Source organism: Polyodon spathula, chromosome 4 (genome assembly GCF_017654505.1).
Source record: "Polyodon spathula isolate WHYD16114869_AA chromosome 4, ASM1765450v1, whole genome shotgun sequence".
In the NCBI taxonomy this organism is placed as follows: Eukaryota; Metazoa; Chordata; class Actinopteri; order Acipenseriformes; family Polyodontidae; genus Polyodon; species Polyodon spathula.
Genome location: NC_054537.1, coordinates 60,737,159 through 60,749,572, shown reverse-complemented (window position 1 = coordinate 60,749,572; position 12,414 = coordinate 60,737,159). Strand labels below are relative to the sequence as shown.

Here is a 12,414-nt window from a genome sequence, read left to right as displayed (position 1 = left end):
CAACTTGAATTATGAACTCATCAATGAATAGCGTGTACTTACGATCATATGCTGATCATGACAAACTTCTGCTTTTTTACATTACCCAAACATTGATCTTATATGTAAGTTTGATTTTGTGGGTTGCACAATCACACAGGTCTGAAGGTTTTAATGTCAGTTTGCGTGTCTGACCTGCGAAATGCGGGTCACTTGGTTTGTGTTAAAATGACATGTTGTAATTGTGTAACCTTCCAAGAAAAGCTGTAATCCTGGAAGACATCACATTAAACTGGAGGCATGTAGACAGGTCGATTTCTAGTCTCACTTATGCTTGGCGATCTATGGAAAGTGAGCGGGTCAATTGAATTTTACTCAACTGTAACTGGCTGCATTGCACACATAAACAAGATGCACGGTGAACAATGTGAAGTTGACATTTTTATTGTGGTGCAGCAGTAGAGGTAGTGTTGTTTAGCTTAGCAGCAAAAAGATTAAAGAGTAACACTAACCATCAAAAAAAAAATCTCATCTTGCATTAGAATAACAACATTCTCTCAAGTTTCTCATTGATTTGTGTTTTGTTTTTTCTTATTTGTTGAGATTCATCCTTTATTAGGCATTGTGAATGGGGTGCTCAGCCTCAGACCAGTACCAGTTCTTACAAACAAAGGGTTAAACGTAAAATTATTTATTTGTTTATTTAGCAGACTCCTATATGCAAGGCTACTTACAGAAACTAGGGTGCGTGAACTATACATCAACTGCACAGTCACTTACAACAACGTCTCACCTGAAAGACGGAGCACAAGTGACTTGTTCAAGGACACACAGTGAGTCAATGAGTGAGCTGGGATTTAAAACAGGGACCTCTTGGTTACAAGCCCTTTTCTTTAACCACTGGACCACATAGCCTCCATACAGTTGCTTTTTATTGAATGGGGGAGGGGGGTCCTGTTCTCTGAGCACATATGGCAAAGGTTCAGCTTTCAATATGCTGCTGTTTTGTAAGCTGATTTCGGGCCCATCCGTCTGCAAGCTCAATTAATAGATGTGGTATACTAATGGGACAAATTTGGCTTAAATAAAGGATATGCAGCAGCTGATGGGTTTATTTTATTTCTCTGTGCAACATTTCTAATTGGGGGAGGGCAGGCGGCAGGCTTTTCAATTGTGCAAGCAGCATGGGGGTTACTGCAAATATGAGGTCAGACTGATTAGTAAACCTATATCTATTCCAGAGTGCAATTTAAAAACGTGGATGCTGGATTAAAAATACTAATCCACTGCTGTAGTTTATCATTTTTCTTTTTCTTTCTTTTTTTTTTGTTTGATCCCCTCATGCATTCCACCCACAAACAGTGTGTGATTTAAATCAAAACTACAACTACTGCATGACTTTAAATCCGCTTTAGATGCAGCAGCAATATAACTAATGGTTCACTGATTATAGCACCCCGTTTGTTAAACTTTAATGAATCTCTGATTGTTTTGAAAAACAAAGAAAACAAATTATAATGAATACTTTATAAACTATAGAAAGAGGCAGTTCATCCATTAGGTTGATTCTCCATTAAAAATAAATAAATAAGAAATAAATAAAAGAAATTATAATAAATAAATAAAGATCTTGATGTAGCAAGTAGACAAAAAGTGTAACAACAACCTTTGTCATGGAAAATGTCTAGATTTGGTCCGAAATTTCAGTTATCTTATCTAATACTCTAAATTAAAGAGAACACATTCTGTGTGATATTTTACTGATGTACTTCTTTTCAAACACTAGGTACAAAGTGTTGCAGGGAGACAGGTTAATGTTTCCACTCTGATATGCCAGCTGTGAGAAAAGACAAGTCTGAGAATGTTAGGTTATTATCGTAACCTTGGTTCCCTGAAATAGAAATGTAACCATTAACGCATGGGTATATACTTCCTTAAGACCCAGCCATGTGGTGAACACACTGGCTGAATAGACATGCTTGAGAAGCCCCTCCGATACCCGGCACTACTTGTTGGGGCACATAGCGTCCTTGGTCAGGAGCGATAAGTTAGGCGCCTGTACCAAAGCGGCAATTGAAGCCTCCAGCAGTGGAAATTGGGCCCAGCTGTCTGTCTGACTCCATGTCCTCAGACAGGAGTGGCAGCTCCTGTTCGCCCCCCCTCATCAGAGGCGATGACAGACTGCATGACCTCCTGTTGCCAATCTGCACTCATAACCCCCTGGGGCCCCAAGGGACAGGCTTGGGCAGGTGGTGCTGAACTTTCACACAGTAACTCTGAGAGCACCGTTCCTTGGTGGGAAACAGCTGTCCAGAGGTTTTCCATCTGCTCTGAGTCCACTGATCACTTGGAATGGTGACTCTTCTTGTTCTTCCTAAGCGAAACAGGAGAAGCAGAAGATGAGGACGACCGTGAAGATGGCTTCCTGCGAGGGCTACTTTCCCAGGTGCATAGTCCGCTCTCCCTTGGCACAGAGCCATGGGGTGAGGATGCAGTCACCTCCCCACCAGAGGGTGATGGGGAAGAGTGCTGTGCAGGAGTGAGGGATGCAGAGCACTCTATAGAGTTGCATGAGAAATGTTTCTCCAGCATGCTCTTGGAGAAACATACACAAAACTCACAGAAACTGTGGTTCATCAGTGCCTTCTTGGAGTGCTCTGGCCCCAGGCACATCTGCTGTGCTTGTCCTCAACAGGCAGACTGGCCTTGCATGTCTCACGGGAATAAAACCTAGACATGATGCAAGAAGCAAGCAATGCAGTGTGCAGTATACAGATGTACAGGTGCTGCCTCAATCTGCTTATAGACCACAACCGGGCGGGTCAAGATCCAAACAAGATCTGTTTAGTACCGGACTGAGTAAAAAACAAAAATAAAGAGAATTTAATTTAACTCCATCCGGAGCTATGCGGCCTGGGGGGAGAGCACAAAGTCAGTTGACTTATGTTGCTTGATCCCTAGGAAGGAGCGAGTCAAGCCACTGGTTTCAAGTGGGGCACAAGGCTTCTTTAGGAAGTATCAATCAACAGGCTGTACTGCACAATATACACATAAGTAGAAAAACTATTACAGCAATAATGAAATATCACATAAATTATGTAAAACCCAATAATTTGAGATAAAAATAACAGTCATAAGCAACAAGTACTTATCTGATACCAAACTTTCCTGTCAGGTCAGTCTTGAAAGGAAAAATGGCGCAGAGATCTGTGCGAGCAGTCCTTTATCCCCTCGGGGGCAGTCATGACCGTGTCACAGGATCAGTGAGCAGCTTTGATATATCTTATTCAAGTTTCCAAGTCTTTAGGTAAATACCCATTCGGTAATGGCTACATTTCATACTTGAAAGATAAACCTGTTGAGGCCAAAGGGGTTCTGTAAAAAGTGACCAAGACATGATAACTGAAACATAAAATTAAATGAAAAGTGACTTTATACAGGAGGAAGAATACAGTAGGTAAGATAACTGTGAAGTTGCTGTTCACAGGCCTTACATTACTGGACATCTGACATTTTATTTAAACAACTTGTTTTCTACCCTGGTCCCCAAGTACCCCACGTAGTCTGTCAACAAGTACATTTCCTATTTATATAGCAATGTTCCAAAAGTAAAGATTACAACTTACTTTATCGGATTATAACTTCACACCTTTGTTTGTTTTTAGACTATTTTTAAAAAAAGCTTGAAAATGTTTTACGTCTCACTGAATCCTCATTTTCACATAAATGTGCACAGGCACAGTACACACAAGCACACAGGCTTACCAAATGAAATTCAATTTCTTGAAGGGTGAGTCTCATTAACTAAAATTTGCAAACAACAGGCATGACATCAACCTGGGGTCTTTTTCATGATTAATCAGTACCATAATTACTCTTGTTCAATAAAACTGAACAACATGGAATGAGTAGGCTGAGATAATTGCAGGTTATCAGATTTAAAGCAGGTAGGATTATACAAAACAAATTCAATTGAAGGAGAATATCTGCTCTACCAATGATGTAAGATACAGGGTTGGTGAAAACACATGCGATATGATACACACACTTTTTCATGTAAATGTTTAAAGAAAATGTCCCAGTACAATATCCTATGGTTGTTATGTGCAGATCTCATTACAAGAGCATTTGTACTCAATTGATACTTTATATCATCTACATTTTAATAATATTTAATATTCTTGTATGTGTATTCTCTTCCAACATATATTATTGTCTCTGTGAACATTATTATCTACCATGCATTCTTACTATTCCAAAATAAGTATGCTTTTTCGACCACTGGGTCTTCTGAAGTAAGTCAGTTTTAATGGTGTACAACAGTGGAACCATACAGTACAGCAGCCCGTCTCGTATCTGACTGCGGTGGGACTAGAGTAAGGGCAGATATGTATAAAGCTGGATAAATGAATCCTGTTTTAAAAACCATTATACGCAGCTGTAACAATTACTATATTCACACAATTATTGTTTTGAGATTCAGCTTTTATTAGGGAGCTCCCCTAAATCCCTTGTTTAGAAAGATACAGGGTTTTAGTGCTGTATACACTTACATTAGTGTCAGGTAATTTACACAGTAACAAAAGACATAGGTTTACCAAAAAAAAAAAAAAAAAAAAACTGAGTGGTACTTGCATTACTGTGTTGGAGCAAAAAAGTCTTGAATGTAAGTTTGTTTGAAGGTTCGCTTTTTAGCTGCCATTGCTATCAAAGACCGGAGAAGAAAAATTTGTCCGAATCCGATGCAAACTTTTTACAGCACTCTTGTTCAACTCTTGTCCTATTTTATCCTTCGTAACTCCCTTTTCCAGAGGTGAAAATATTTCAACGTTTTTTTTCATTTACAAGCACAACTCGCTTTCAATTTCCTGTAGCCATTTTGCATTAGCACTGTACACGTTGCTGAAAAGCTTGATCATGGCAGACGAGGGTGGATATGTGACAGGTGGATACACAACGGATTACTATATGTCTATGATAAGGTTTACATTCAATTCTAATGGAACCACTCTCATTAGAGCACTCAAAATGCCAGACTGTCCTAGACCCACTATTTTAATGCCTTTAACAAGCAGCTTGGACTGGTGTTCTTTATTCAAGTAGTACAGTGTACATTTAACTAAAGCCTGGTTTTGCGTGGTGAATCCACAATACAGGCAAGCTACATGGGTCTTTTGTGAAGCTACTTCAATATAAGCAATACATTACTATCAATACAACTGAGCTTCAAAGTGCAAATTACAAAACAATTTTAAAAGGTAAAAAATAAAAAATAAAAATCACCTTTCAAGTTGAGAAATACACTACCTAGCTTATTTAAAAGTGCTGTAACTTTTACAAGAGTACATGCTCTGTGTCTTTTTATAAACATAATAAACAAACTTGGATTTGATTAATTTCCAGATACTACAAATTTTCTACATGGTCTACAAACTTAGCACTTGCTTATTGTAAATGACTTTTTAAAATACGAGTTCCCTTAACAAAAAATTCCTGTTTGTGAGAATTATTGTGAAGCCCCTGTTGTGCCCAGTTTTGCACCCTGACGAGTTTTTCATTATTTCGAGCATTCCATTGAATTTTGTCTGTGTGATTACTTACGCTATTCATTTATTCATCAACTTGATTTAAATGTGAACTTTCAGTATTGTAAATGAAATGTGCTTTTTAGACATCAAAACAGTATAAAAACATCAAAACACATCAAAAAAATGTTTATGAAAACAGTAGTTATTCTTTTCTATTCTGCTATTAGACCTAGTTTTCTCTGATATAGTGCTTTGAAATATGCATTATATCTAGCCTCAGATGACTCATGAATCTTTGAAATATGTAGATTTCAGATTAGCGCCTCTGTTCTGTATTTTAGTGCTTGATCCTATGATGCATTTCGAGCTGTCATAGTGCTCATGCATCAATGCCATTTCCATGAAGCAGCGCAAAAACATGCACTATCCTTGCAGAAAAAAAAAGTGGTGTTGAAAGTGGTGGATAATGCACCACCATAAAAGAAAATAAAAATGTTCTGCTGCAGATTTCAACATTCCCACAAACATTACAAAATGACCCACTCCCATTCAATGCACAGCAGACAGGACAGTTTCATACAAAAAAAAAAAAATAATAATAAAACAATTCAATAACCAAATTTAAATCCACATCAAAGGTTTTTGGAATAACAGACGCAAACTATTTCAGTAGCATCATCAGTGACTCATTGATGGTGCACTCCATTAAAGTTTTGCTTTTTTAAACAGAATCACGCAATGCATTCCACAGTCAAAATACACTGGTCTTGAACTTCTATATTATTGGTATTGATCCAAACCAAACTGACACCATTGAAAACAAACATTTTAAATATATTTGTTTGTCATCCCAAAAAGCTGCCAGGGACCTCGAACAATTGTAGAATGCAGATTATTATTATTATTATTATTATTATTATTATTATTATTATTATTATTATTATTATTATTATTATTATTTATTTATTTATTTTAAATTAATAGAAGACAAATTTATTTTAAAGCTTGCATGTCATCAATGCATCTAAACAGTGCCAAAGATAATCATATGACTACCTCGTTGGAAGTGCTGGGAAGGGGCAGGGGGGAAACATGCCTTTCAGGCTTGTCCTGTTACTGCTTGAAACAGCTGACAGACACCCTCTAGTGGGCATGCGGCCTGCCATGGTCTCTGCCTTGCCCTCCTGGGGGCCCGTCCATAGCGGACCGAGGGTTCTTGATGGTTTCATCGACAGGCAGGATGAGGCAGGTGGCCTCCGAGGCTGCAGTGAGAGTGTTGACTCTGGATGGCTCCCAGACACAGGCTTCGTAGTTGTCAGCGATGTCTTTGTTGTTCACATCCGCACCATACCACATACCACCCTGGGCTGCTACTTGCCTGGGATGGTCCTAGAATAGTTCCGCAGGTCAGTGCCATCTCAATAGCACCACCTCCTGCCACAACAGAATCATTCTTGATGGCTCTCCTGACAATCATGATGGCATCGTGCAACAACCTCTCTGTCTCCTCTATGAACTGCTCAGCCCCTCCTCTCAGGATAATGGTGCATGTCTTGGCCTTAGGGCAGCCTTTGAAAAAGTTATACCTTTCCCCTCCAACCGGGATATCCTCAAAGAGAGTGCACTGTCCCAGCACGTCGTCTGTGAGAGACCCCACACTGGTCTGGATTGAACAACCACAAGTCATCATGGTCCTCTTGAGGTCCTCCTGGACTCTGTCAGCACAGAACAGGTCCCAGTCAGCAAAGAACTGGGTGGCTACATCTCCAATGGGAAGCTTGGACAGCACAACTTTGGCTCCCAATTTGTCATAGAGGATATTCCATTCTGCATCCACAATGGCTTGGTAATCCTCTACAGACTTCACCCTCACTCCAGCGTTGTCCTTCACAGCCTTAAGCTCCAGCTCCATATTCAGGAGGGTGGTCTTGGGGTTCAGTATTGGGGTAATAATACTTCATTTGCTAACAATTTTTCCACTACTAGATGTTAAGATGTTAAAATGTTAAAATGTTAATGTAAAACTTTAGATAATAAAAGCCTGTGACTTTCTAGTTATGACTCAAGTTGGGTATTTGAACGGTGTATCATGGCCTCATAATTACCCCCCTCTGTAATCTATACATGAACTATATAAATGGTTATACTCTACCACTGCTGACAACACCTCCAGCCAGCTGGAAGCAAGAAGCACTGGTCAGTAATGCAGCTTCTGGGTGAAGACTCATACACTGTCATCAAATACCACAAAAAAGTAGCACATAAACTGAGACCAACATGTTGGTGTAAACAGATTCTTCCACAACATGGTCCATTTGTGTTCTATCACTCACTGGGTCAGGGGACAAAGATGAAATGTAATTCCAAGCACTTTCCTCCAAACTGTACCCAATACGTTTATCTCAGAAACTGCCTTTTTTCCTGTAATTTGCCCTGCTTCATAAAAATGTATCTGTTTTCCAGTTAGCGGACTCTGCTGGTCCATTTTAAACCATTATTACAAAATATTAAATGAAAGATACTTTGTGGATGTTTTTGCATGGTCCTGCAGAAAACTGCAACTGAGCACAAGTCATATCAGAATCAGGAAGAGGTGCAGAGGAAAACAATTCTAAATTAGACATACATTTGCTGTTACAATATTAACCTCAACATGTTGAAAGGTTTTGCCAGCATCTATATGAGACATTGACATCTTATTTACAAGGCTGTCCCAGGAGGGAAAGCAGCTGATAGCAACCAGACTGATTACAGCATACATTATACTGTAAACAGTAAAACACTATTACAATGCAATAATGCAAAAAAAAATAAATAAATCAACCAACACAAGCTACAGACAAAGACATGCTGTTGCTTAGCATTATAAAGGGTATGATTTGAAAGCCTACAAATTGCCCAAGTTCAGTCCTTGCTTTTGGACATGCGAGTTACAGGGAGTCCTTTGATTCTCCTCAGTCAGCATGATTAGATCAGAGCCCCAGGATGTTTCCCAACTAGAGTCTTCTAATTAAAAAGAGAACATCTGTTAAATATATTCTTCTGGATCTTAAAAGAAGCTGTAATAATTCTGACACTATGTAGCATTCATAAAGGCTTTACCTGCCAGAAGCCTTTATACACACAAGCACAATGCCCACATGAATACATTGCAAATGGGCCCGACAGACAAAAGGACAGCAATTCTATGTAAACTTACACTATGTCAGATTTTAAATTACTAGGCATATAGCATATGGTTAGAATATGTTATGTCAGTTTGATAATTCCTTTGTCCATTGTTATAAGTGTACTATTTACAGTGCTATACATTTCATATATCTTCTCTGGTCTTTACAACTGTGGCTCAGCGATGTGACTCTCCAGTCCTAGAGTAAAGCCTTTTTTTTTTCTTTTTGTATGTTTTGAGACCTAGCTGAATAATGCTTTCTTTTTTCTTTTTTTTAACAAACAATAGCCTCTATGTATCCAATTGTATATACCATGCTCCGTCGCTATAACGCGGGTCAAGGGACACACAACATGAGCGTTACAAACGAAGAGTGTTATAATGGGTGAAGGGGGTGGAGAGTGCAATAATAATACACATCTGACTAAAATACAAACTAAAACTAATCCCTCTCTATAATGCACTTATAGTGAAGGCAAAAATTGAACTTTCCGTGAATTAACCATGCATAAAGCATCATGTATTCAACACTACATTTAACAAAAAAAAGATAAGTTTCCCACTCGTGGATCAATTTAATTATCAGTGTTTAAACTATAAATAGCCTGGCTAAACGGCGGTAGGGAGTTCAGTTCGAAGCGACAGACAAGCAAACCAAGTGCGAGAAGGAGAGTGTGTCGGGCGAGGGGAAGAGGGAATGGGCTCGCCCCAGGTTCGACTGCCGGAGTGGGGCTGAAGCAATGCTGACGCATCTCATCTTCTGGAGAAAGCGGCAGCTGCTCTCACAGAAAAAAGTAAATACATTAGGAAAGATAACCACGTAATAGGCCTAATATTTATTTAGCTATAAAATTAATCTTTTTTTTTTTAAATACTCCAGGAAATATAATGTATCTCAATTAAAAACTAGTAGTAGAGGCTCACATTAAAAAAATGTACATGCTACATTCATCCAAGATTCAAAATTCTGGGGTGGAGGTTGGTCTGGGGTTAACCCTCTATTGTGTATGGTAGAGAACCCAGGGCAGACTCCTCTCTGGGTCATCACAAGGTCACGGGTTCAATTCCTTCAGAGGGTGTAAACATCTTACATCTATCACACCCCAGTAGTTTCTTGATGTCCTTGGAAATGAGACATCTCCACTAACACTAGTCAAAGCAGATCTTCTGATCACTGGTCCTTGCAAATTTCCTTCGTTTTTTTCATTCAGGGACTTTGACACTACTTACTTTCATTGATCTTCTTCTTACACTACACTTATTAGAAATATGAATATCAGTAACATAAATACATTCCCCAACACAGCTGGAAATTCAAAATAGTACAGTATAAGATGTCAATTAATAGTTTAATAAAAATTGGATAACAAGTATTTAAGACCTACAGGTTTATTTTAAAACAAATGATTTACAGGATGTGGAATAACTCTTGTGTTCTCAAGAGACGTAAAAATAGTAGTAGTAATATACAGATGGGCAGATCTACAGACAGACAGACACCCTTATATATTGGAATCTATTACTGTTAAATAAAAGTAACAGGGTTTTGAAAAATACAACGTTATAGGTTTGTTTCAAAGCTGTTTTCAAAATGTCCACTTTATTGCACTGAGGTTTGTGATCTGTCCTCTAAATCAATGGTTTTCAACTCCGGTTACTTAACTAGACCCTAAAGTTAAACCTTTTTTAATTGTTTTCAGCTCTTAGAACAGTTGCAGATTTCAAGTTTGCTATAATATTTTATAAGTGACTTTAACTTTGCAACTGTTTAAGAGCCGAAAATAATTAAAAAGGTCTAATTAAGCAAATTATCTTTTCAATTAAGGGTCTAGTTAAGTAATTGAGAGCTCAGTTGGAATGAAAACCAGCAGACACAGTGGGTTGAAAAACACTGCTCTAATTCACTTCAGGAAGAGCGATTAAAAAAACCCAAAACATAACAGTAAGTGCTCTGACGTTTCTGTTCCGCATCACATCATGGACTGTTACTGCTGTGTTACCTGTTTGAGAATTGTGGGCAATAATCCTATAAATAACATACCTGTACTTTTTCTTTTAATTGCTGAGATCCTGACAACTTTTTACACTTATAGCTTTAAAGTATGTTTCAAAGCTCTTTTCAAAATGTTCACCCTAGTGTAGGGGTTGGCAACCCAGGTCCTGGAGTGCCACAGACACTTCAGGTTTTTGATTTACCCAAGCCCTTTAATAAATTAATTAATTTAACGGTTGACTTAATTGGTCCGAATTACCATGTGTTTCAGGTATTTAGCTATTGACGATTAAGGGATACCTATAAAACCTGCAGGATTGTAGCACTCCAGGACCAGGCTTGCCGACCCCTGCACTAGGGTGAACATTTTGAAAAGAGCTTTGAAACAGACTTTAAAGTTCTAAGTGTAAAAAATTTGTCAGAATGTTAGCAATGAAAAGAAAAACTAGAGGTATGTTATTTAAACGGTTGTAGCAACACATGGGGAAGCTAAAACATGTCAGTACCAACTTTCATACCAATTTGATAAATGGTTTTGCAGATATAAGAAAAGATTTAAAGTTAGACATGCATTTATACAGCTGCCTCCAACATATCCTCAACACCGGGACTTCATGCCCTGCAGTGGATAATAATATAGCACATGATAGAACAAGTATTAGGTAGATTGGTATCCTAGTGTCATAGGCTAGGGTCAAGCTAGGACCATCATATACAAACTACATCAATCCACTGTGGAGAAAGCTATTGTATACTATATTATTTACATGCAACTCAAATACCCACTTTTCACCTCGATATTGAAAGGTGCCAGTTGCAAAAAAGGGTACCATTAAATCCAAAGCCAGTTGCACACTACTTGTTTCCTTCTTTTAACCAAAATACCATGACAAGGAAAACTAGAACCATACAACCGTATTGAAATGTGTAAATCAGTAAAAGGCACACATACCTCATTTTTGGTCATTTGTGTTTGAAAATAGTGGTTGAAATAGAAGACAGGGGCAAGCAAATGTGATTTCACACACACAAAAGAGGCAAATTAATGAATGAATTAATGGTTAGCATTATCCTACTTTTAAATCCCATCATAAAGCAACCACAAAAGCCAATACAAATGTCTCTATGTGATGCAGTGTCTGGCCTTCTGTTGGTGTTTTTAATTGAAATCCTCCCCACTCAGCTCATTTTGTTCTGAGAAACACATATCAATCAGGGAGAATTAAGGCATGATGTACTACCTGGCAGAAGGCCATTCTCCTGGTCCAGTTCATTAAGTAAATGCACTGAACAAACCTCATCACCTCAGCTAAATCCTGTAGGCCAGGATTTGTTACTTAATACTAAACCCTTGCAGCCTATTTATTTCCTCCCTTATATATCAATACCCACTTGGGGTTTAAAAATCCAGGTACAGTAAAACAAAAAAAGTGAAGAACTGCCGTAGAAGAGAAGAAAGAAATGTTTATTTTCTCAACATGCATTTTGAGCTGTTTGAATCCAACACTGTTTGGAAAGTCATAACTCATGTGTGCAGCAAGCACTGTAGTGAGTGACATGATATTCTCAGCAGCACTTCCCTAATAAATAGTGATACAAGCATAGTGAAACCATGGTAAAGTGCAGGCAAGCATGGGAAATTATTTGGAACTATGGTAAAGCAGAGTAAAAAAACATGGTTACCCATAGAACAGCATAATAATGTACAGTGTAAGAATGGGGGAAGCATAGTTAAATACAAAATG

The 12,414-nt window shown here is 38.3% G+C and overlaps 1 protein-coding gene and 1 pseudogene across 10 annotated transcripts in view; both read right to left on the bottom strand.

Moving 5' to 3' along the window:
• The window catches only part of LOC121314700 (poly(rC)-binding protein 3-like), a 403,285-nt gene that overhangs the window by 112,920 nt on the left and 277,951 nt on the right, over window positions 1-12,414 (bottom strand). The gene's annotated exons all lie outside the window — the stretch shown is intronic.
• Window positions 6,651-12,414, bottom strand: part of LOC121313959 — a 36,871-nt pseudogene continuing 31,107 nt past the window's right edge.